The sequence below is a fragment of the Polistes dominula genome, unplaced genomic scaffold (assembly GCF_049000335.1).
Source record: "Polistes dominula isolate Pdom_NZ unplaced genomic scaffold, Pdom_raw_medaka contig_49, whole genome shotgun sequence".
NCBI lineage: Eukaryota > Metazoa > Arthropoda > Insecta > Hymenoptera > Vespidae > Polistes > Polistes dominula.
This window is the reverse complement of record NW_028300914.1, coordinates 4,845,612-4,867,418: the sequence shown is the minus strand read 5'-3', so window position 1 is coordinate 4,867,418 and position 21,807 is coordinate 4,845,612. Positions and strand designations below refer to the sequence as shown.

General features: G+C 28.8%; 1 long non-coding RNA gene across 1 annotated transcript in view; it reads left to right on the top strand.

The window, feature by feature from the left end:
- Positions 1-13,140, top strand: part of LOC149033344 (uncharacterized) — a 45,588-nt gene extending 32,448 nt beyond the window's left edge. Inside the window, exon 2 of the long non-coding RNA XR_016179030.1 lies at positions 12,417-13,140. This is a non-coding gene — a long non-coding RNA (uncharacterized LOC149033344). The remainder of the gene's footprint in view (positions 1-12,416) is intronic.
- The last annotated feature ends 8,667 nt before the right edge of the window (positions 13,141-21,807 follow it).

Genomic DNA, 21,807 nt, shown 5'->3' with positions numbered 1-21,807 from the left:
GATAAGGTTTAATAAAAATATATTCAAAATTACATTATAAAAAAAATGTACAAATATCATTTCAATATGTGTGTGTATGTATGTGTGCGTGTGTTTTTTTATTTTCTTTTTTTAAAATTTTTTTTTAAATTAAATCTACTCCGTTTTCAATGAATATGCCATAGTAGTCTTGTGCAAGGATGCAATGGTTATGTTCATGCTATAGTAAACTTGTTACCCGTGGGTCATCATGACCTGAGGGAAATTCAAGTAACCCGTCCATTTTCCAAAAGTTTAATTAGGTTTGTCAAATAATATTCTTAAAATATTTACATTTATAGATTGTATGTCGTACATTTTGTACCAACAAAAGCTGTAAATTATTTATTTGATTTGTTAGGGTATTGTTATTTAATTTTTAACAAAAATAAAAAGAACCCTCCCCCTATTTTGAAAAAAAATTATTATATATTTTTTTTTGTTTTCCTTATCTTCTACCTGTAAATTGATTAAAGTGAAATGTAGAATTTAGTTTCTCTATATTTTTTATTTTCATTTTATTTTATTTTTTTTCCAATTACTCAGTACAAATATTTGAGTCGCGTTTGGTAAACAGAATGTTCTGTTTTTTTTTTATCATTTTGATTAATCTTCGAAAAAGGTTTGCAATCGATGTTGAAAAAAAATGAGAAAAATAAGAAGTAACCTTTAATGAAAATATTACTCAAACCTTTAAAAAATAAATGAAAGCTCTTTGACTAACTTGGAAGAGGGAGGTAGGGGGGGGCAGGAGGAAAAGAAAATATTATTTTAATACTCTTATTAAAATCTGTTTTCAACGAAAATATACTGAAGTGTATAAAAGTAAGGAAAAGTAAGGATATGGAAAAGTAAGGATATGGAAAAGTAAGGGTAATGAAAATTATTATTGAAGTATTTAGTTTGGAAACCAGAGAGAAGAGGGGGAAGGGAAGGAAAATGTAACAAACTATATTTTCGTCTTTGTACAACTGTATATAGTATATAAATATACTTGTTAGACAAGAGTAGAGAATGACGCCACAAAGTGATTTGTACTCTTGGCGTCGAGCTACAGGAAAGTTTTCCAATTAAGCGTACCCAATGAGAAAACGTGCCGTCTACCTTTCTGTAAACATAGATACACGCTTCTTAACGGCTTTAACGTGTAACCTCGAAATTTACTTATTGTTAGATACCACCCCTTGTATGCAAGTCCTACTGTGTTTCTCTTTTAAGGAAAGTGAACGTTGTGAACACACATTGAAATATATATTTGTGTGTATGTATCTTTAAATATGTATATGTTTAACAAGAGAGTGTCTGTCCGTAGAACAAATTTCTCGAATATCTCAAAATAAGTTAAAATTATGGGAAAATGTAATCAAAGAACATAAATTAACACTACTTCGAAGTAACTAATAAAATTAAACTTAAAAATAAAAAAAAATGAAAAGAAACATACTAACATTATTATTTATTAAAAATAATATTATTTTCTTTAATTGATAAGAATATTGTATTATTTACGCACTGTAAATGATACCATAATAAAACGTTTACTTATTAAATATGTTTTGTTTAACCACTTGCAAGATATTAGCTCGTAATCCTTGAATAGGAATCTTCTACACGTAATACACAAATATACACGTACACTTACTTACAGGTGTCTTAATCGTTCGTTTATTTTAATGTATCGTGTATAGAGGTAATCGAGAAAGAGAAAGAGAAAGAGAAAAAGAAAAAATGAGTCAGTGAGTGAGGGTGAGAGTGAAGATTCTTTTTTTGTTTTTTCTTATCGTCACGTAGGCTAAAAATTTTATCTACCTGCCGGTCATAAAAAAAATCTTTACGGTCCGTTTCCTGAAACAAAGTTAAAACACAATTGGAACGTTAGCCCTTTAGGCGGGAACACTTAATCTTATAATCGCACAATGACGTGCCACGAGAGCCAGGAACAGAATATATTCAAGGATACGACGTTTTAAAAATTCTATTCGCGTTGGTGGACGTAGGTGGGGGTTAAAAGAGAGAGGGGTGGGTACAATGAAAGGTGGGGTGGTTCGCGCGAACGAGTCTTTTAGAAAAGGTTGAGGATAGGAAGAAGCACTTCTTTTTTTTTTTACTTTACTTCATTTCCACACCCTTAACCCATTCTCCCTCCCCTTTCCTCCCTTTTCAACCACCACTTTGAGCCATGAAGATTATTAAATCGTGACCGTGCTCTTTTTTTTTTTTATACGAATGAGAATTACTTTCTCGGCATTTTCACGATGGCCGGGCAATTGGTTTTCTTATGTCACGTTTAGCATGTAGTAATTTTGTGTGCGTTGAGAAAAAAGGTATGCGAATAAGAAAAAAAAATTCGGCGGTGGGACGGGGGAAAAAAAAGTTGCATAGTTAACTGCATTAAGGGGATACGATCTAGATACACGTCGTCGATCATTTATCAAGACTAAGAGTCGCCATTGCACTGTGTTCTGTTGTGACCAAATGATTAATGATTCATGTGGTCGTTAAAATGAAAGACGATTAAGCATCGTATAAAACGATCGTTGTTGTATTCGTTCGATATATATATATATATATATATTTTTCTACATCTATGTGTATGTGTATTTGTGTATAGCGATTGAAAGGAAATCACGTAAAAGTAATAAAAGATTTTTCTTTTAGTTTCTATTATGCGATCGATGGAATAACGATTAATCGTTTTCCGGAGCATCGTACATTAGGCGTTATAAGTACTTACTATACTTCATGGAACTTGGGAATTATGAAAGTTTCGTCAGGGCCCTTTAAAGTGGGTGCTCGAGTTCGTACCTGTAATCGATCCCGTTATTAGATATATCTTTTCTTACTTGGAATTGTAAGAAAGTAGAAAGTTTGTTAAAAGCTTTAAGCCTTCAGGGCTTACGATAGCAATTTAGCCGGTAGAATGCTTCGAAAATTATGATCTCGATCTCGTTGGTCCTTTGAAAACAGTTTCGTTCTTGTAATAATTTCAGCTTATAATTCGATAAGTTGTTTTTCTTTTTTTGTTTGTTATTTTCTTTAATTTTATTTACATTAATTATCATTTATTATGTTAGTATTCTTCTTCTGGCTATTTTATTATTATTTTTATTATTTTGTCCTATTAGTATTTTAAATTTATAATAAAGTATTAGGATTTAAGTGATATTGAAGTAAAAAAAAAGGAAAAAGATTTGTTAAAATTTTAATTAAAATCTTAATTAAAAGCATATCAAAGTATGAATATTGTATGAAGGTGTAACGTGTATGATTGAAATTTAAAAAATTTTATCGTTGACAAGAGGTTATATTCGATAACGGAGATAAAAATCGTCTCTCAATATACCTCCATCCACATTTTATTCTTATCGTTACGTGCGTGTTACCTGTTACCTTTCATCATTATTTTACATCACGCCCTGTTACTCAATTAAAACGGCTATTTATTAGAATAACTTATGTCACGATTGTTTCCCATTCTTCGGCTTAACGCTTTCGCTACTCCAATCTTTCTTTTTCCTTTTTCTTTCTTTTTTTCTTTTTCTTTTTGCACACTTTTCAATCAAGATATTCAACATTGAAAAAGAATCTCAAGATAAAAGTATCTCGAATTTAAGAAAAGTGCAATGGCGCAGAGCTTTTATCGATACTATACCTTTTCAACGTAGAAAGCTTTATCGAATAAACGACTCTTTTTCACCTATGTACAAGATAAACTATACATATATAACTATAGTATTACTAAAGAAAATCCTTGTAACAAAATAAATTCACTATCGGTATAAGAATACTCCAAATCTCAAACTTTTTATGTACAATTCTAATGTACACACTATGGATACCCATTTTACACGTAAAACGATCAATATTTTATAGATTTATCTTTCATTTCGTTAAATATCGACCTAGCAAAGATAAAAATAATATTGAATAATATTTATTTTAATTAGAATCGTATAAGCACATTTTAAGTTGAAAGATAAATAAAGTTTAAACATTTAATTTCATCGTATAATTGGATGACTGTTATCTTTGGAGTTTATTGCACAGGTGAATTAAAAGAATTCAAAGTTGGTAAATATAATATTGATAGTGGTAATAAAAAACAGTCATAAAAGAACACACGTAGCAAAAGCAGCAGCAGCAGCCAAGCAGCACAGACCACATTAAAAATACATACACGAAGAAACTGGAATAGAAATGTGAGGTTTGTTGTACGACTGGGAAGAAATTAAAACTCGTAATGTGAAACAACTAACTTGAATTTGACTTTTTTTTTCTTTTTCTACTTGTTTGCTATAAATTTAATATCATTCGTTTTCTTTTCTTTACTTTACTTTTTTCTTCTTTGAGACATCCTTTCAGTTTGCGCAAGAAACATCCCAAAAGTCAATTGAAATAGGATAAAACATTTTAAATAAACTCGAGGTTGTTAATCAAATTTTGACCTATTTTTAGAAAATTTATACAATTTCGTATATTATATATTCTACTTCTACCTCACTCAATCCTATGCGTAATACGTTTAATCTTCATCAAGTTTTCATTTCAGTTAGCTTTTACTGAGATCGTTTTAACAATCAACACGTTATATTCGAAATAAACAAAATGTCAGATCATTATTATTGTATGAACAGTTAGGAAACGTGTGTGTTTATATATATGTATGTGTATATATATATTATGATAGTAAATTTATTTACATGCAATATAGGTGTGTAGGAAGAAATAAATATTGATTCAGATCACTAATGGAGATTTTTTCGTTACATAAAAAAAAGACAAGAAATGTTTCTTATCTGAGGGTGTATAAATTTAATTTCTAAATCAACTTCATTTTATTACTTCATGGGATTACCATTGTATAATATTTTTGTAAAAGAATGTTGAATCTTGTGATAGGTTTCTAGAAATAAATTATTTATTTCTATTAAATAAAAAAGTTTATTTATCGATAATTTATTAATTAAAATAATTATATACATCAGTAATATATAACAATTATACGTAATATATTTTTAATAATTATTAACAATATTTTTAATTAATAGAAAAATGTATATCTTCTTAATTTGAACAAAACTATGAATCTAAACATATTTGTTTTATAATCTATTATAATAAAAACAAAAACAAAATTTTTTTATCTCTTTTATCATTTTATATGAAAATTTGATGATTCATAATATTATATTAGAAAACAAGTTAAGGATTACTTACATTTGTGTTACATAAAATATTTTATTATTATAGAATAGGAAATAATTTAATCGTATTAATGAATATAATATGATATAACAAATGTTTGTATTTTATTAATCTTTTGTTTATTTTACTAAAATGGGTATTGGAAAAAATTACTTTCTAGAAAGCTTCGATATACTTTGTCGAAGCAAAGAAAAATCGAGTGTAGCGAGTTATGAGAGTCGACTATACTCGTGCCATTGAAACAAAGTCGTTTCTGGAACGATCCTTTGGGAATAGCCCAAGCCAGTGCTACTGGTTGAGATTTTATGTTTAGAAAAGAAACTGATAGAACTTTATACTTTAAAATATTTTTATGAAAGATATTGAAGAATCAATAATTTTCTCTCCTACTTTTTTGTGTATAAATAAATTACATGAAATATCTGCCAAATTTGTTCAATTTTACCCTTATAATTATTCGATCAAAATAATAAGAAATATATGTGTTTGTGTTGGTGTCTGTGTGCATGCATTTTAGAGTATTTTTACAATTGATATTGAATGATCAATAATTTTTTCTACTACTTTTTTATGTATAAATAAATTATATGAAATATCTGATAAAGTTTGTACTTTTAAGCTTACAATTATTCGATCAAAATAATAAGAAATATATGTGTGTATGTGCATGTATTTTAAAATATTCTTACGAACAATATTGGAAGATCAATCATTTTCTCTTCTCCTTTCTTCTGTATAAATAAATTACATGAAATATCTGTTAAATTTTGTACTTTTATACTTATAAAAATTTGTGTATCGTTTTTTAATTTTACTAAATGAATTCTTTTTTAATTCGCTCCTCCCCTTTCTTTTATTTATCCCATCGTCTTCTTTAAATTCCTATAATTGCTTTCTTACGAAGTAACCTTATTCGAAATTTAATCGGACAATTTGACATAATTTTATTGTATTGTCGCGTTAATGGTCGGAATTCTCCCCCCCCCCTCCTTCTTACGCTTTGTTTCATATAATATTACTGCAAATTACGTTTGTTGTTGGTTTTTGGGAGGTGGGGGAGAGGGGAGTAGAAAAGAAAAATTATTTTCTTCTGTAAAAATAATTTACAATTGGATAGGGGAGAAAAGAACAAACAGAAAAAGAAACGAAATTATAATTTATTACAAGAAAAAGAGACAGAAAGATTTAATAAATTTGTGTTTCATGCGAATAACATATATTGGTTAATTGTATAAAAATTTCTCGACAAATTTAAAATTTACAATTAGTTGGAATACAATTATTTGTTCATTTAATATGTTCTTCTTTCTAGCGTATATTAAACTATACCGTTTATATTCGTTCGTTGGGTTTGTTATTAAAAATTATTTATAATATAAGAAAGAATTTAAATAGAATTAAATAACATATTATTTTAATTTAATATTTCGAGAAAATATAAATAATATAATTTGTTGAATAATAATTAAGATCTAGTGTCAAAGTTCTTCTTCTTCTTCTTAGATCTAACGTTCAAATGAGAAACATTTTCATTTATTGCGAATAAGTTGAGAAATTTAAATGCGCGATTACCTTGGTTAGAAAGAAATGAAGGAAATTTCGAAGTTTCTTCGAGTAGTTGAAGCAGAGACGTTTCTTGGTACGATGTCTAGCGCAGAGTCACTTCTTCCTGTCAGTTTCCTTTACGAAACTCTGTCAGATTGGAATCTACATTTGCTAAGGGAAGTTAGAAAAGGAAAACCGCAAGGATAGCAAGTAGTAGGCAATGTTCTTATTAACTTCATATTTTGAACTTGTAAAAAGGCAAGAGAATCGAATGTATTTCGTTATTCTGATAATTAAAAAATTTAAACAAAATTTTTAATTATTTCTTCTTCTTCTTCAATGTGTGTGCTCGCGCACACGTTTTCTTTTTATTCTGACAATTTTCATTTTAATTCATTAAAAAAAGGTTTCGTAAAATTAAAAGACCAAATCACGAATCCCGTTTTTCAACTAAAAATCGTTCGTAATAAAATACTATAAATGATTGCCGACCCCGTCAGCAGTTTCTACATAATTAAAGTGACTCGAAATAATTAAATTCTATTTATAGACTCTTTTGTATTCCAAAAGCTACGCAGTAATAGTTCGTTCTAATTGAACGACCTTTTAGTAATATAAAAAAAAATCGAGCAATAAATTACTCGATTTGTTATTTATTGAATTAATATTAAATAAAATGTATTATATAATATGTTGCAAAAGAATATAAATGGAATGTGATAAAAAATAAAAGTATAAAGAATTTATTCTGGTATTAAAAAGGTGTTGGTAGGGAGATGGAAAGAAGGAGGAAGGGGGAGGTGATAGTGTGAAGCAATAAATCGAGACTATTCGTAAAATTCGTTGCTAGAGAAGAGGAATAGTTTGGTGCTGCAGTTGGAAAAAAGATTGGACGTTGGAATTTCTTTTTCGTTGTAAGATTAGCCGTGAGGGCAATAACGACAACGGGGCAAGCAATTCGAAAGATTCCCTGGATTCCAATTTCCCGTTATTCTCGAAGAATAGTTCCCTTTTTCCGATTATTTACTCGTTCGTTAGATCGGTATCATTGAAAGTAATCTATAAAAATAGGAAAGAGAATAAGAAGTTCATGCGCTTGGATACGCTTCTTTCTTCGTTTATGGTGCCTCAGGCTTCCGGTTCGATACTTTTCCATTTCGTTTAATTTCATCTTTGAACAAGCTGCGACATTGGAACAAAGAAGTAGAAAATTAAAAGAAAAAGAAAATGTCTATATATATATGAGGAAGAAAAGAAAGAAGAAACAAAGTTCTTTATTATAGCAAGTTTCATCGTATTTTTCAAGATATCTAAAAGTAACAAGACTAGTTGCACTTAAGTTCTAGATGAATGTAGTCGAGAACAAATAAAAGGTCGAAAGTTAAGACCACGTCTCTGTAATCGTTAGTTAATATTTTATTCATTTTATATTTTTGATATAATAAACGAAATGGTAAAATGTAAGAAATTAATTAGTTCATTCAAAAATATGATTTAAATTGAATAATGTGTTATATTTAATTGGTTTTAATAGATAATATTAATACTGCATTAATTATTTAAATATAAAATGTTAAATATGTATTTGAATATATTATAATATAGGTATGTAGAAAAATTAATAATACTTTTACTAAATAAGGTATAAAAAAATAATTAAGTAGTATAGTACAGTAAAATAATGATGTTATATGTTATTACTACACAGTAGTGTGTTTTAATATAGTAAGTAACTATTTAGACAAAAATGATAGTTACAATAAGAAATATTATATTATAATATAATAGTAAAATATCTAAAGTTGTAATAAAATAGTTTCCTATTATTAATATAATATTATAATATAATAAAAATAGATATATACACTTAAGAGATAAATAATATTACTAATAAAGGAGCTGTTAAAATGAGTGAATGAGATAGTGAAAGAAATGAAAAAAGAGATAGAAATAGAGATAGAAAGATAGAAAAGAAAATATGCAAAGCAATTTCCATCCATCAAGCGTGTACCTATCACCCATCTCTTCTCTATTTCTCATTCTCTCCTTCTCTTCTTCCCTTTCTCCTATTCTTTGTGTTCTTTCTGCGTTCTCAAATTCTGCATTTAATAAATCTTCTTTATCTAAGCGAGCGAATGTAAAGAAGTGCGTGTTTTTCGTCGTCTAGCGCGTTTTCTGACACGAACCATTTGTTCTTTAGCTGACTGTAAGCCAAAGTAGACAAAGAACAAACGAGATACGAGTTTTCACGATCACTGATATCACCCTTTTTACTTCTATCATCCCTTTTTATTTTGTATTTTTCAAAGTATTATATTTTCTCGTATAACTTTGAAATAATTTTGATGATCCACGTATAGGTGCCATAAATTTTTAAAACCTTGTACATATATTCCAAATTTTTGGTGGTAACAATTTTGACGCATTTTTATTTCAAATACCATTAAAAATGTTTAACAACTTTTTTCTCATTCTTCTTTAAATTAATATTTACATTACGTAGCCTACTTGTTTCTTTAATTACGTAATTTCGTGTTACTATAGATTCTTTTTTTGTTTGTTTTATTCAATAACCAGGTATATGTATTAAACAAGTATGTAATTATTATAATTATAAAAGTTCTCTCTCTCTCTTTCTCTCTCTCTAATGACAAAACATAAGAGAATAAGAGTACAAAATCAGTGAAGAAGAACGTAATGTTTACCAAGCACTTCATTCTGTTCGTTGTCATCTAAAATCAACGTAGAGAGATGAGTTGAAATTTATTTCCAACGAATAATGTGGGAACGTTTATTAATTATTGATAACACAATGCATGATAATTTTGATGAAATTTTTTTAAATAAATAATATAAAAGTGTTTACATCAATAAATAAAAAAAGAATTTAAATTATTGTCATAAAATGTTTAATAAGCAAAAAAATCTAATGTTATCGGAATATAAAAAATATGTATATACATTATTTCATTATAACATAATATTATAATATTTTTATAAATCGATTTGAGTTATGATACTTCTGATAGCTTTTATCATTTAATAAGAATTAATGATTCTTTGCAAAGAAGTAGTCGTTTATTGCTTAAGAACCTCATAGATCTTACAGTATTATAACTAAAGTACTCACTTTTATGCGAAATAAGTTATTATTATCTTTTTTTATTACGATTATAAACGAGAGTTATTAAAACATTCATTAACACAATAAAATATTTTAATATCTCAAGTTTCTTTTTTTCTACTCTCTCAATTAAACTTACAATGAACGTAGAATTTAATCATCATTAAATCGTTGATTCAAAGTTTTTTTTTTTATTACACGTTTTTTTCTTTCTTTATTCTTTTTTATTAAAAATTAATACAATCAATTAAAAGTACTTTAATATAATAACGAATGAAATAATGCGTGAATTATCGACTCGTATTTCGAGAATACAATTAAACCTACTTATAAATTGTGTATTTAAATAACAAATGTAAAATCGTTTTACTACGATATGAACTTTTTATTAATCAATGGTCATTCTATATATATTAAGTCGTTTATTTGCATAATTTGTAATATCGATTTTTCAATAGGTTCTATAAATAAATTAACAATGAGTTTATTTAAAATTGTATGTACCTTTTATATGGTACCATCATACTATTATCTACAGTCTACCTAAATAATATATTCTTTTGAAAATATGTTAAATTCGAGTTTGTTTTACTTATTTATGAGAAATTTTGCGTGAGAAAAGTAATCGTTATATATATAAAAAAAAGAGAGAGAATACTGGTTATAAAACGAGTAGCATTGGATTTATCGTAGAAAGTTATTGCTTAGAGAAAGAGAGGTACATAGTTACTATACCATGCACATAAAAATTCGTTCCTTTGATCCGTACCGCGAGTGATCGAAAACTTTCGTCATATAGTCGATTATTGACCTCCGAACGTGTACGTATATAACTTGCTTTCTCACAAAGAAACGTTCTGTGTGATATACTTTAACGAGAATACCTGTGACGTTTTTAACTCTAGTAACGTTCGATCGAGAAAGCTTGCTTTTTGTAGTGTTACTCGACAAAACTTTCGCAATTTTCGATCGTATCGATTTATGAGAACTCGATTTATGGAAAACCCTTTTTGACGATGTTAATAAAAGCCCTCATTTATTTATTTTTCTTTTGTTTATTTTTGTTTTATTTTTTAATACGGTAGCAAGAACAATAATATTCGATCAGTGATTTTATAAAATTCATTTTATTTCAACGATGCTATATAATGGAAAATTTTGTTTATTTAAATATTAATTTTTTTTTAAATACAACAAAATATCGTATGATTAGATATCACCAGAACGGCGATTTTTTTGAATATCAAATGTTTTAGATTTATTTTTAACTTCTTTTCTATTTTTTTTTTTTATTTAGACGCATAAACGATCCTGACTGTTTCTATAGAAAAAGGGGTAGTAAAAGCGTATGGGTACAACCGTAGGCATTTTTGGCTCTTATCTTGAAACCTTCTGTGTACTTTAAAAGAAGACCACAGTAACGAGAAAACAAATGTATTTTATTTAATTTTTTTTTCTTTTTTTATTTTTTTCCCCCTTTCTCTTTCTCCTATTATTTTTCTTTTTTTTTTCTTTTCAAGCGTAAAGCATAAAGGAGAGAAAGAAAGACAAAATAAAATAACAAATAAAGAAAAGAAAAGAAATGGAAGATAGGTAGGCAGGTAGGAAAGTAGAAAAAGCAAAAAAGCAATGAAAAAAAAATTACCCCTAGTTATCTTTGAAGTCGAATGCACGCTCAACGAAAGTTCCCCTACGTGCTGTGGTCTCGCACTATGGTGGAATTTTGTTTTCGAGCTCCATCGCGCAGTCGGTGAGTTAATTTCGGAATGATAAGCGAGGATAAAAGGAAATGCGTGAGAAATTACATGTGAAAAGCTTGCTGAGTGGAGGAGATGTATAAAAAAATGGGAAAGCACGAAAGGGGCTCACTTAAAAGCTCGTGTAATTAGCAAGGATCTTTCTTTCTCTCTCTAATTTTCTTTCTGCCACACCCCCATTCTCTTTTCTCTTTCACTCTCATTGCTAAAGGATTAAAGGTAAAAAAAAAGATGAAAAAACGCAGAGTTTTCTACTGTGGGTTTTTATTCATTCAGATAGCATGGGAGAATGAATACAGTAACGACGAGCCAACATTGAAATTTCTTCGATGTATTTTCGATCGATTTTATAAATGCTATTAGTCACATAAGTTATACAAGTTTTTCATATCGTACCAATCACGATCCTTAACCAATTCAATTTTCACGAACAATATTAATTCATTTTAAAGACTATTCTGTGTGATTGTGTGTGTATGTGTGCGTGCGTTAATAAATTAACGTTTGAAAATATTTCAGAATCGTATCAGGATTTTCATAAAATAATATTCTTCTTTTTCTTTTTTTAGTTGCATTTAAGTTTATTCAAACATTTATACAAGTTGTAATCTCTGCAATTGGTTTTCTATATAATAAATTCAGTTTATTATAAAAAGTACTTTCTTAGATTTTTTATCAAAAAATAAATAATTATATATACATATATGTATTTGAGAAAATATATTATACCTTGTTATACTTATTTAATTTGTTCTATCTCTTTGTAGATTGGATGGGTATAGAAGACGACGTAAATTCATTTCTAGAAACATTCACCCATCGACACTCCTCATTACGTCTAATTGAACCATCCCGTAACACGAATACGAACTTTCTCGTAAGCTGATCTTGTTCGTGAGCTTGCGATTACAAAATTAATACAATTCCAATTAACTCAATCTCGGCCCGGTACGAAATTAATTCAATATTGCTAAACAATTATCGTTAATAATGTTATAAAATAGGTATACGTGAACAAATACAAATGTTATACATGTGAATAATATACTCGGTATAAAACAAATATTAATAATGATAATAATATCAACTGGAAAGGAAAGATGTTTTAATTCGTGTAATCCAAGTTTCGTCGTAGATCGTGGTAATATTGAAATTAATTGTTGAAATGATTATATGATTTTCATTTTATTCGTTTAAAACTCATACGTAGTTGCGGATTAATAATCTGTTATTCCAAAACCGCAATCTACAATTTGCAATACCGCAACTTACAATCGAGTGTCCGCAAGCCACACCCAACTAGCCACAACCCGCAACTCCCCAAACCGTAATACGTAACCTAGAGGATCCAGGACGCAACGAACGGATCCAGGACCTACGGATCTACGAGCTGCGACCTATGATCTACGTTATCGTAACGTTACCTAAACACGTCCGTACGTCTTACGATAGGAATCCTAGAATTAGACTAGGATATTGTGGATGAAACATGTGAGTAGCATCAGATAAAATTAATTTCATTTTGTTATATTAAATAATTATAATATTTATACTATTTAGATTAAACGTCAAATTTTTTTCTAAGCTCGCTCAGAACTTTTCCTTTAACCTAATAGTATTTCTTGTATGGTGTATCACCCCACACCCTTATTCTGCACTCCCTCGCACGTTTGCTAACGCTGCGTCTATTGAAGAGCTACTGAGCGAAATGCGAATTCCTTATTAAGAGCTACATAGCTCGAACAGTATCCGAGATTTAATAGAATATATTTTTTTCTTTCTTATACCGGATAAAATTTTGAATTGTTCGCAAGATTGTGTCGAAGTAACTTAAGGGTCTCATCATGGTTGCATGAGGATTATATAAAGCTTTGCGAAAAGGATTTTATCTGAGTTACGTAAGGATTGTTATAGAATATTTACAGGAATTTATTCCTAGCATGGATTTTCTATAAAGTTAAGCTTACAATATAATTAATTATATTAACACAGTGAAGTATATTTATTTTAAAATTTATACGATTTTCTTTTAAAAATAATCGTATTATTTTTTGACACAATATTTAATCAAGAAATGAATGTATTCCTATGAAAAAGATTTTAAGATTTTTTGATAAGATTTTAGCTTCAGTATCTTATATATATATATATATATATATATATATATATATATATATATATATACGTATATATTACTCGATAAAAATGATCTAACGACGGTAGATGGTTTTTCTCTTCTCCCCTTCTCATTTTTTTTCTATTCTCTTTAATTCTTTTTTCATCCTCGCGGCTTTCCATGCGGATCACAGCCATAGTGTATTTACGATGTCTTACGCTCGATTACGTTGAAAAATCCGCGTGCACCACGGAGAGAAGGTCGTCAAAGACAGGATAGGCTTCGTCGATAACTTTACTATGCTCTCTATCTCTCTTTCTCTTTTTCTCTCACTCCCTCTCTTTAGCTTTTGCTTCTTCTTTTGTTTCTTCGCTAGAACACCTTCTTCTTCCGTGTTCCGTTGTTAACACCACTCGTTTATACTCTTTTTCTGTTATCTTCTTTAACGCAAGAGAATGGTTCCCTTGTGACTCTGATCCGTGAGCCAATGTTAAACTAAACATTCTCGTTTAATCTCACTAAGATCATTATCTGGTAACTAACGTTATTCTTGTCTTAGAAGAAAATGAACTATTTTACGCGCGCGTTTAACATTTTATAAAATATAACATATATAATATATTTTTCAATAGCTATTAAATAATATTTCACTTCTCGATTTGTATAATATTATATTTATCTTAAATGAGGTTGTTTGAAATTTCGAATGGAAACATTATTTAAATTCTCTATAAGCAACGTGAGTATTTTTAGGTATAATATACTATGTTTATTTTTAATTTTAATTGATAAATAATGAAGTAAACTATTAAATTATATTTTAGAGATTCTAAAGAATATGAGTAAATTTTATCGGATTTTTTAAAATAATAATTATAACATGGAATAAACCCACCCACGTTAGTACGTTATTAAAATTTATTTTGTTGATGAAGGATTAATAATTATCAGAAAAACAATATACATTCAGAAATTATCGTTAATATTACAATGTAATACAATATTTAAAACTTGGTTTTTAGTTGCTTTAACATTGTTTACATTTGTTTTAAGTTAAGTTTTTCCATAAAACACTATTCCTCGATACCATTTGATAATATGTTCTTCAGTTACCCTTTGCTATGTCACACCTCATATATTCATAGTACAATTAAGGACAAGATATGCCTGGCTAAGGTTCCTATTGTTTCTCCGAATTACAGATACACAATAATAGTGGATGTCAGATTTATTTAAATGCAACTAATCTCAAAAGAGAGAGGGTATTTAATTTTTAGTTACCAAAAACGTTGTGAGAAATTTATAAACTATTTCACAATTTTTTATTCAGCATTAATATTATTATTATACATATTATTGTTATAATTATTTATATTATCCTGCTATTATAATAGTCACTATAAATTCAGGTTAAATAAATATAGAATAGTAAGTCAAATAAAAAATTTTCTATTTCTTCTTTTCAAGTATCTTTCTTTTTATCTTTTTTCATTTCTCTTTTTTATTTCATCTGTCTTTTTCACTTTCTCTCATCTTCCGGGCTATATTATTTCTCTTTTCACTGTGAAAGACTTTGGCGCGAGGTTTCGAAATGGAGGCGTAAAAGCTCCAACGGAAAAAGAAAATCAAGCGAGAGCAAGCCAGCACCCGTTTCGCTGTTACCCCTTCGAAAGCTTTTAATCCTACGTAACGTTGTATTATTTTTTAAGCCCGTCCCAAAGAATTCAAGCTACTTCCTGAGAAATAAAATGAGAGAGGACGGTACGGTGAAGTTGTGTGCAACGTTGATGTAAAAAGTTGGTTAGGTGAGAGTCATTGGGGTTTAAGGGTTGGGTAGGGGGTTGGACTGCTATCCATTAACATTCTTGTACTTATTTTTTTTCATTTCTTTTTTTAAATTTTTCTCTGTGTTTCACTTTTTGCCTACAGATGCATATATATGTATATATATTATACAAAAGAGGATTTTATTTTCTGATCCAATGGTGCTACGTTAGCAACAACTTTTTGGCTCTTTCGAATAAAATCGGAAATCAAACGATGAAGCTTAGAATTTATATCCCTCCGAAAACTGTAACGCGACTGTGGAAACATGTACGATATAAATCATTTGCTTTAACCGTCCCGTTATTTGTGTTAGTGTATACGTTTGTGTATATATATATATATATGTATATATGTATAACAATGTTCTTTTTATAGTTATAGTTATAGTTATAGTTATAGTGCGGGTGGCGTGCGTTAACGAAAAGAAAGAGAACGCACGTTTGGGGATTTATTGTACGTAACGAAGATTTAGCGAGTCTGTATACCGAAGATTAACCATACTAATTCCACGCTAACTCGAGCCTGAGCGATGTGTTTTACGTATAATAATGTCTGTCATAAATAATATCGAATTAAAATCAAACGAAATCGCGTGTCTCATTTCTTTTTTCTTGCTAATTATTTGAATAACTTTCTACAATATTGAAATTATAATTATTATTTATATTTTCTATTACCATTAAATTTAACAATCTATTTTACATATTTAGTGTTTTTTTTTCGTTATTATTTAACTTTATTCTGTCTATCGAAGTAAAAAATAAATGGTTGGAAAATATTATAAAACGGTATTTATGATTTTACGTGTTGACGGGTAACAAATTAAAAATGATAAGTTAGTTTATTTTTTATGTTAGGTATGATATTAGTACGCGTTTAAAGAATTTACATAGTGGTACGATATTAAACATACGTATAGTAATAATTTTTTAAAAGAAAAAAGAAAAAAGATGGAAATATTCGGAAGAAAAATATACGAATGGAAATTTTATATATACATATATAACACAGTGATGAAGAATTAAAAGTAAAGTAAAATATGTAGAATGAAAGACATTGTGTAAACCATTGTCATGAAGTAGTTGTTTTTAATTTCTACGATAATACGAAATAGCGTAATTTACAATGAAGGAGGATTTGGAGACCGTTTTATTCGAGAATCACTCGAGCGAGTTACTTGACATTTTTGCTCTACGTTTGTATGTTCATCTCTTAATAAACTCTGCTTGTTAATGAAAAAGAAATGAGAACGAGAACCAGACCGAGAGCATGAAAGAAACAGCCAGATTAAACGACCATATTTTGTTAATGGATTGGATTATAATAAAGATATTCCGAATAAAAATTTGAACAAAAAATATATTACAAAAGAAAAATGATCGTACATTTAATTAACACGCAATACGAAATTTTTTAATATTATTTCTTCCTTTTGATTTATTTTTTGTTATTGTTGTCTTTATTTACAATATTTATTTTAATCATTAAATGTATATTACTTATTTATACGATTCAGTTTTGTAATTATTGTTTAATATTACAATTAATTGTAAATTTATGACTACTATTCTAATTAATTTTCTTCTTTTTTCGATAATTATAATAATAATTTTTTTTTGTAATTACCATTTAAGAACATTTATTTTTAAATAAATTAAAAATAACATTAACCTTTAGAGAAAAAAAATATTTAAATACGATTTCATTCGTAATAAAGTATTTGAAAAAATAATTTAAACGATAATTATAAATTATAATAACGATGAATTGAATTATATTAGATAGAAAAAGAGTAGGAAAAAATCTGTAACATTTCTAATCATTCGTAGGTGTACATTCTAAAGAGGGTCTAGATTGTATGTGGAATATCGCGTGTAATTTCATAGAATCTGCGTTGGGAAGTTATCTCGTCATAAACGTTCGTGGTTTCAATTCGGACATAGTACGGTAGATTGGCAAATGTTGCTTGAATGCCTGCGAATACGGATAATTGGCATAACTCTCGCAATCCTGTCGCTATTAAATGAAAATATGAACGGAATGTTATCAATACAAACACGTCAAAGGAAGAATCTCGATGAAGAAGATGATCCCTTATAATAAATTTAGAAAAAGACTTATTCAAATATAAAAAAGAAACCTATTATAATATTAACTTGATCCTTATCATCTATTCGTCTCGTTCAATCGTAAAAAAATAAATCGAACAACAACAAAAATAAATTATAATATATTATATATATCTTTCATTTCTAACCATGCGAATAAGGAAATCGCACGAATTCAGAAAGGATATCGCTTTTGCTATGAATAAGTTATGTCCAACATAAAATTCGTCTACTTTCTTACAATTCTATCGAACGGATACGTATAATACATATCTATATATTATATATACATGTATACAAAGATATATATAAATATATGTAGTAAGTGCGTATAGATTTTCGTATAAAGTTAGCTGCAATAAATTTGACTCGTTTACTCTATGAATGTAGGATCTATTCGTATAACCTTTTACCAGTGACGATAAGAACCAGGCCAAGCGAATAAGGGATGTAAACGTATCTTTTACTTTTTTTTCCTTTTCTTTTATATATATATATATATATATTATATTTTTGTATGCCTGTAAATGTAGTATCTATTCATATTGCTATTTAACAATGACGATAAAATCCAAGGAAACACGAATCAAGGGAAACTGGAAACGCTGCTTCTTTCTTTTTTATTTCTTTATTTTTTTTGTAAATAAATAAAAAAGAACTTATTGGTTTTTTCCCTTTAGTTATTCATTTATTTATTTATTCGTATACTAGTTCGATTTATGAGAGAAAATAGAAAGATGATGATTTTGTCGACGTGAAAGTATGGTTCATGTACAAAATCTTTTCACGCTGTCCGCTTTTTCTTTTCCATACGATGGGGTGAGAATGAAAGTGGGGTAGAGAGGAGGGATAGAAAGGGGGATGAAATAAAGCAACGATACTTTCTTCTACGTGGCGTTATAAATTCATAAAAGCACGAGACTGTATTACGAAGGACCGATAAATTTTCGATACGCGAGATCGTTCGAGCGCAAACGTTTCCCGGTTTATCTAGCGGTCTTGCCCTTTCTCCTAGAAGAAGAATCTGCTGTGGTATATATATATGTCAGTTTTATGTATGTATGCATGCATATATGTATGTATGTATGTATGTATGTATGTATGTATGTATGTATGTATGTATGTATGTATGTGTATAGAAACTGCGAAACTTAGAAGAGAATCATAGCGCTGTAGCAATTCCAGTTCCGTGCCAGAATTACACGCGTTTTACGTCGTGAACAAATGTTAATAGTTGCCATAAATCTTGTCCTGTCCGCTATTTCACGCTAAACAAATTGAATATTATTTTACCTCAGATAGTAGGCAATAATAATGTCAATTTAAAGAAAATCAAATTTTTAATAATTTATTTATAATTAAGAACGAAGGATTAATTTTTAAAGCTGTATTTATGAAATTTTGCGTTTAACCCTGTTACCAGCTAAGGCGTTTTCTTTTTTCTTTTATCTGCTACTTTCAATATTTTTCTCGCCGAAGGGTTATATTAGGTAATCCGATATAATTTTATTATTTAAATTGAGTAAACAGATGACTAACATTTTTCAGATTTGTGCGGTATCGTTCACAAATAAAAGATACGCATAACAATAAGTAAACAGCCTGGAAATTTCGTATTTATTATCGTTTTTAAGAAATATTACTTATCAACAAAAGATCAGTTCATCTACCCATAGGAGCAGATTGATAGATATTCATAGATTCGAAGTCGTTTGTACTTTATCCCCAGAAAGTATACTTTTTGTTTATTTCTCAAACCGATGAGAATTGTAGGCGTCAATGTAACTATCCAATAAGGAACTAACATAAGTTTTATATCCTGCAAATTGATTCGTTATGAAACGAAGTAACTGATTTAAGAAATGGGAGAACGAATATGTCTGTTAAGAAGGTTAGAAAGAAAGGACGACACATTATTGATAATTGTTCTATAAATTCGCTATTTCTGTTATAGTTAGTATAAGTCTGTTTTAATTAATAAATAATAGTATATAATAATATATCTGCATTAGTTAGTAAATCTGTATTCAGTTTTCGATATTAATTCTACATTCTGTTTTAGTTAATAAGTCCGTATTCAATTTTCATTTTAAGTCTACATTCGGTATTAATTAGTAAGTCCTTATTCTGTTTTGTAAAATCCGTGAAACATTTTATAAGATTGATCCGTAACGTAAAAGAATAAATTTCGTGACTAGAATTATTTTATTTGTGTTGATTAAAGCAGAGCCATAGGCCTACCCCACCAGCAACAGGAAAAGTTAAGTATTTTAATTTATTTCTAAATTATCTATTTTCACTGTAGTAGAATTTCAATCAAATTCATATTTAAATTATCCTCTTTCCCTTCAGTTTCTCGTATCTGAATCTCATCACTTACGACGTTTTGCCAATTTGTTTTAGACCAATTTTCAAAGTGGATTTTTACATTTTTGTCTTTGTAAGTTCAATGACAGACATATTTTACAAATGTATTAGTTTTATTATCAAATACTGGATAATATTTTTACAGAAAATGATCAAATGTGAGATAGTTTAGTCTGGTTCTTTCGAAGTTTTGATTGTCCTTCGAGTTTTACTTTAACTAAACGTTAATGGGTTGGAATTAACGATATCTTTCTCTCTCTCTCTCTCTCTCTCTCTCTTCCTCTCCCGTTTTCTGATTTTCGGTACATAATCCATCGTAAGCAAGATAGAAGACAATAACAGGGCTTTCTCATGTCGAGCATTCTACCGTCGATCAGGATTATTCCGGTTCGTTTCGTTCGTATTACGCATGCAAGAATTGATTCTCTTGCTTTCTCCATCCATTCATCTATCCTCCACTCCTTCTTTCTTTCCTTCCTTCCTTCCTTCCTTCCTTCCTTACTTCCTTACTTCCTTCCTTTCTACGTCGAATTCTCTTCACTTTCCAAAGGAATCTGGTTAGAAAGGAATTGAGGAATACAAAGATATAGAGAGGGTGGTTCTGAAACTGAACGTCTAACACGCACGTCTGCTTTTCAAACTTGTTGGCTACCCTTCGATTCTAATTATGCATGCAACCGGGAAATTTAATTTTCATCAATTTTCTCATCATATATATATATATATATATATATATAGGTACATATACTTATAATCTTTCTTTTTTCTATCAGGATAGTATTTGCATGTTTACTTTGGCTCATCAAACAAATAACAACAAAAATAAAAAAAGAGAAAAAAGGAGGAAAAAGAAGGAAAGAAAAGAAAAAACACAAAATATAAAAAAAAAAATAAAATAAACGAGGAATATAAAAAACGCTTCTCTTTCTTTATTCTACTTGACCTTAAGATCTTTCCGTTAGAAAGTCGACACTCCTCTTCTTTTTTTTCCTTCTTCTTCTTCTTGTTCCTTTCTACCTCTCTCTCTTTCTTTCTCTTTCTCTCATCGTCTTTCATTGCTCTTTAACGAGCCATTTTCTCGAGCACGCTTCGGCCGAGTTTCCGGACCCGGAGGTACCAGTTAAAACTTTAGCGAAAGCTATTCTTTTCCACGAAGAGCCTTCCAAGAATCAGATCGTCCTGTACTCCAACTTATTCTTCGTATCTGTATGCATACATATATGTGTGTATACGTATAAGTATGATCCGTATATACATGTATAATACTATGGACAAAGGTAGCATACATTACTTTATCGGATACGTTGAAGGTGTTGGTGTAAAAGAAGGAAACGAGTTGCAGAAGCCCAGCGAAGGAGGGGTTCAACTTTTTCTAGAATATTACGAGCGTCGTTGCTTCGAGTTTCCTTCGAGTTTTAAGCTTCTTTGTATACCAAATTTCTATATATGCGCATATACTATTTTTCTTTCTAACTTCTTTACTTTCTATTTATTCTATGTTTTTTTTTCTCTTTTTTCTTTCCTATTTTCTCTATCATTTACATCTTGTACGATCAAATGTGAGAGATATTAAGGTGGTCCTTATTTTTGGGTATTCTTTTTATCCTTTTCAAAGATGTTGAATTTATTCTTTGATTGATCTTCTTCTTCAAAAGAAAGTCGGGAAATTTTAGGATGGTCAGATCACAATACTTATTGCAAAATTTAAAAGTGTAACTTGTTAAGTAGTTAAAAAAATTT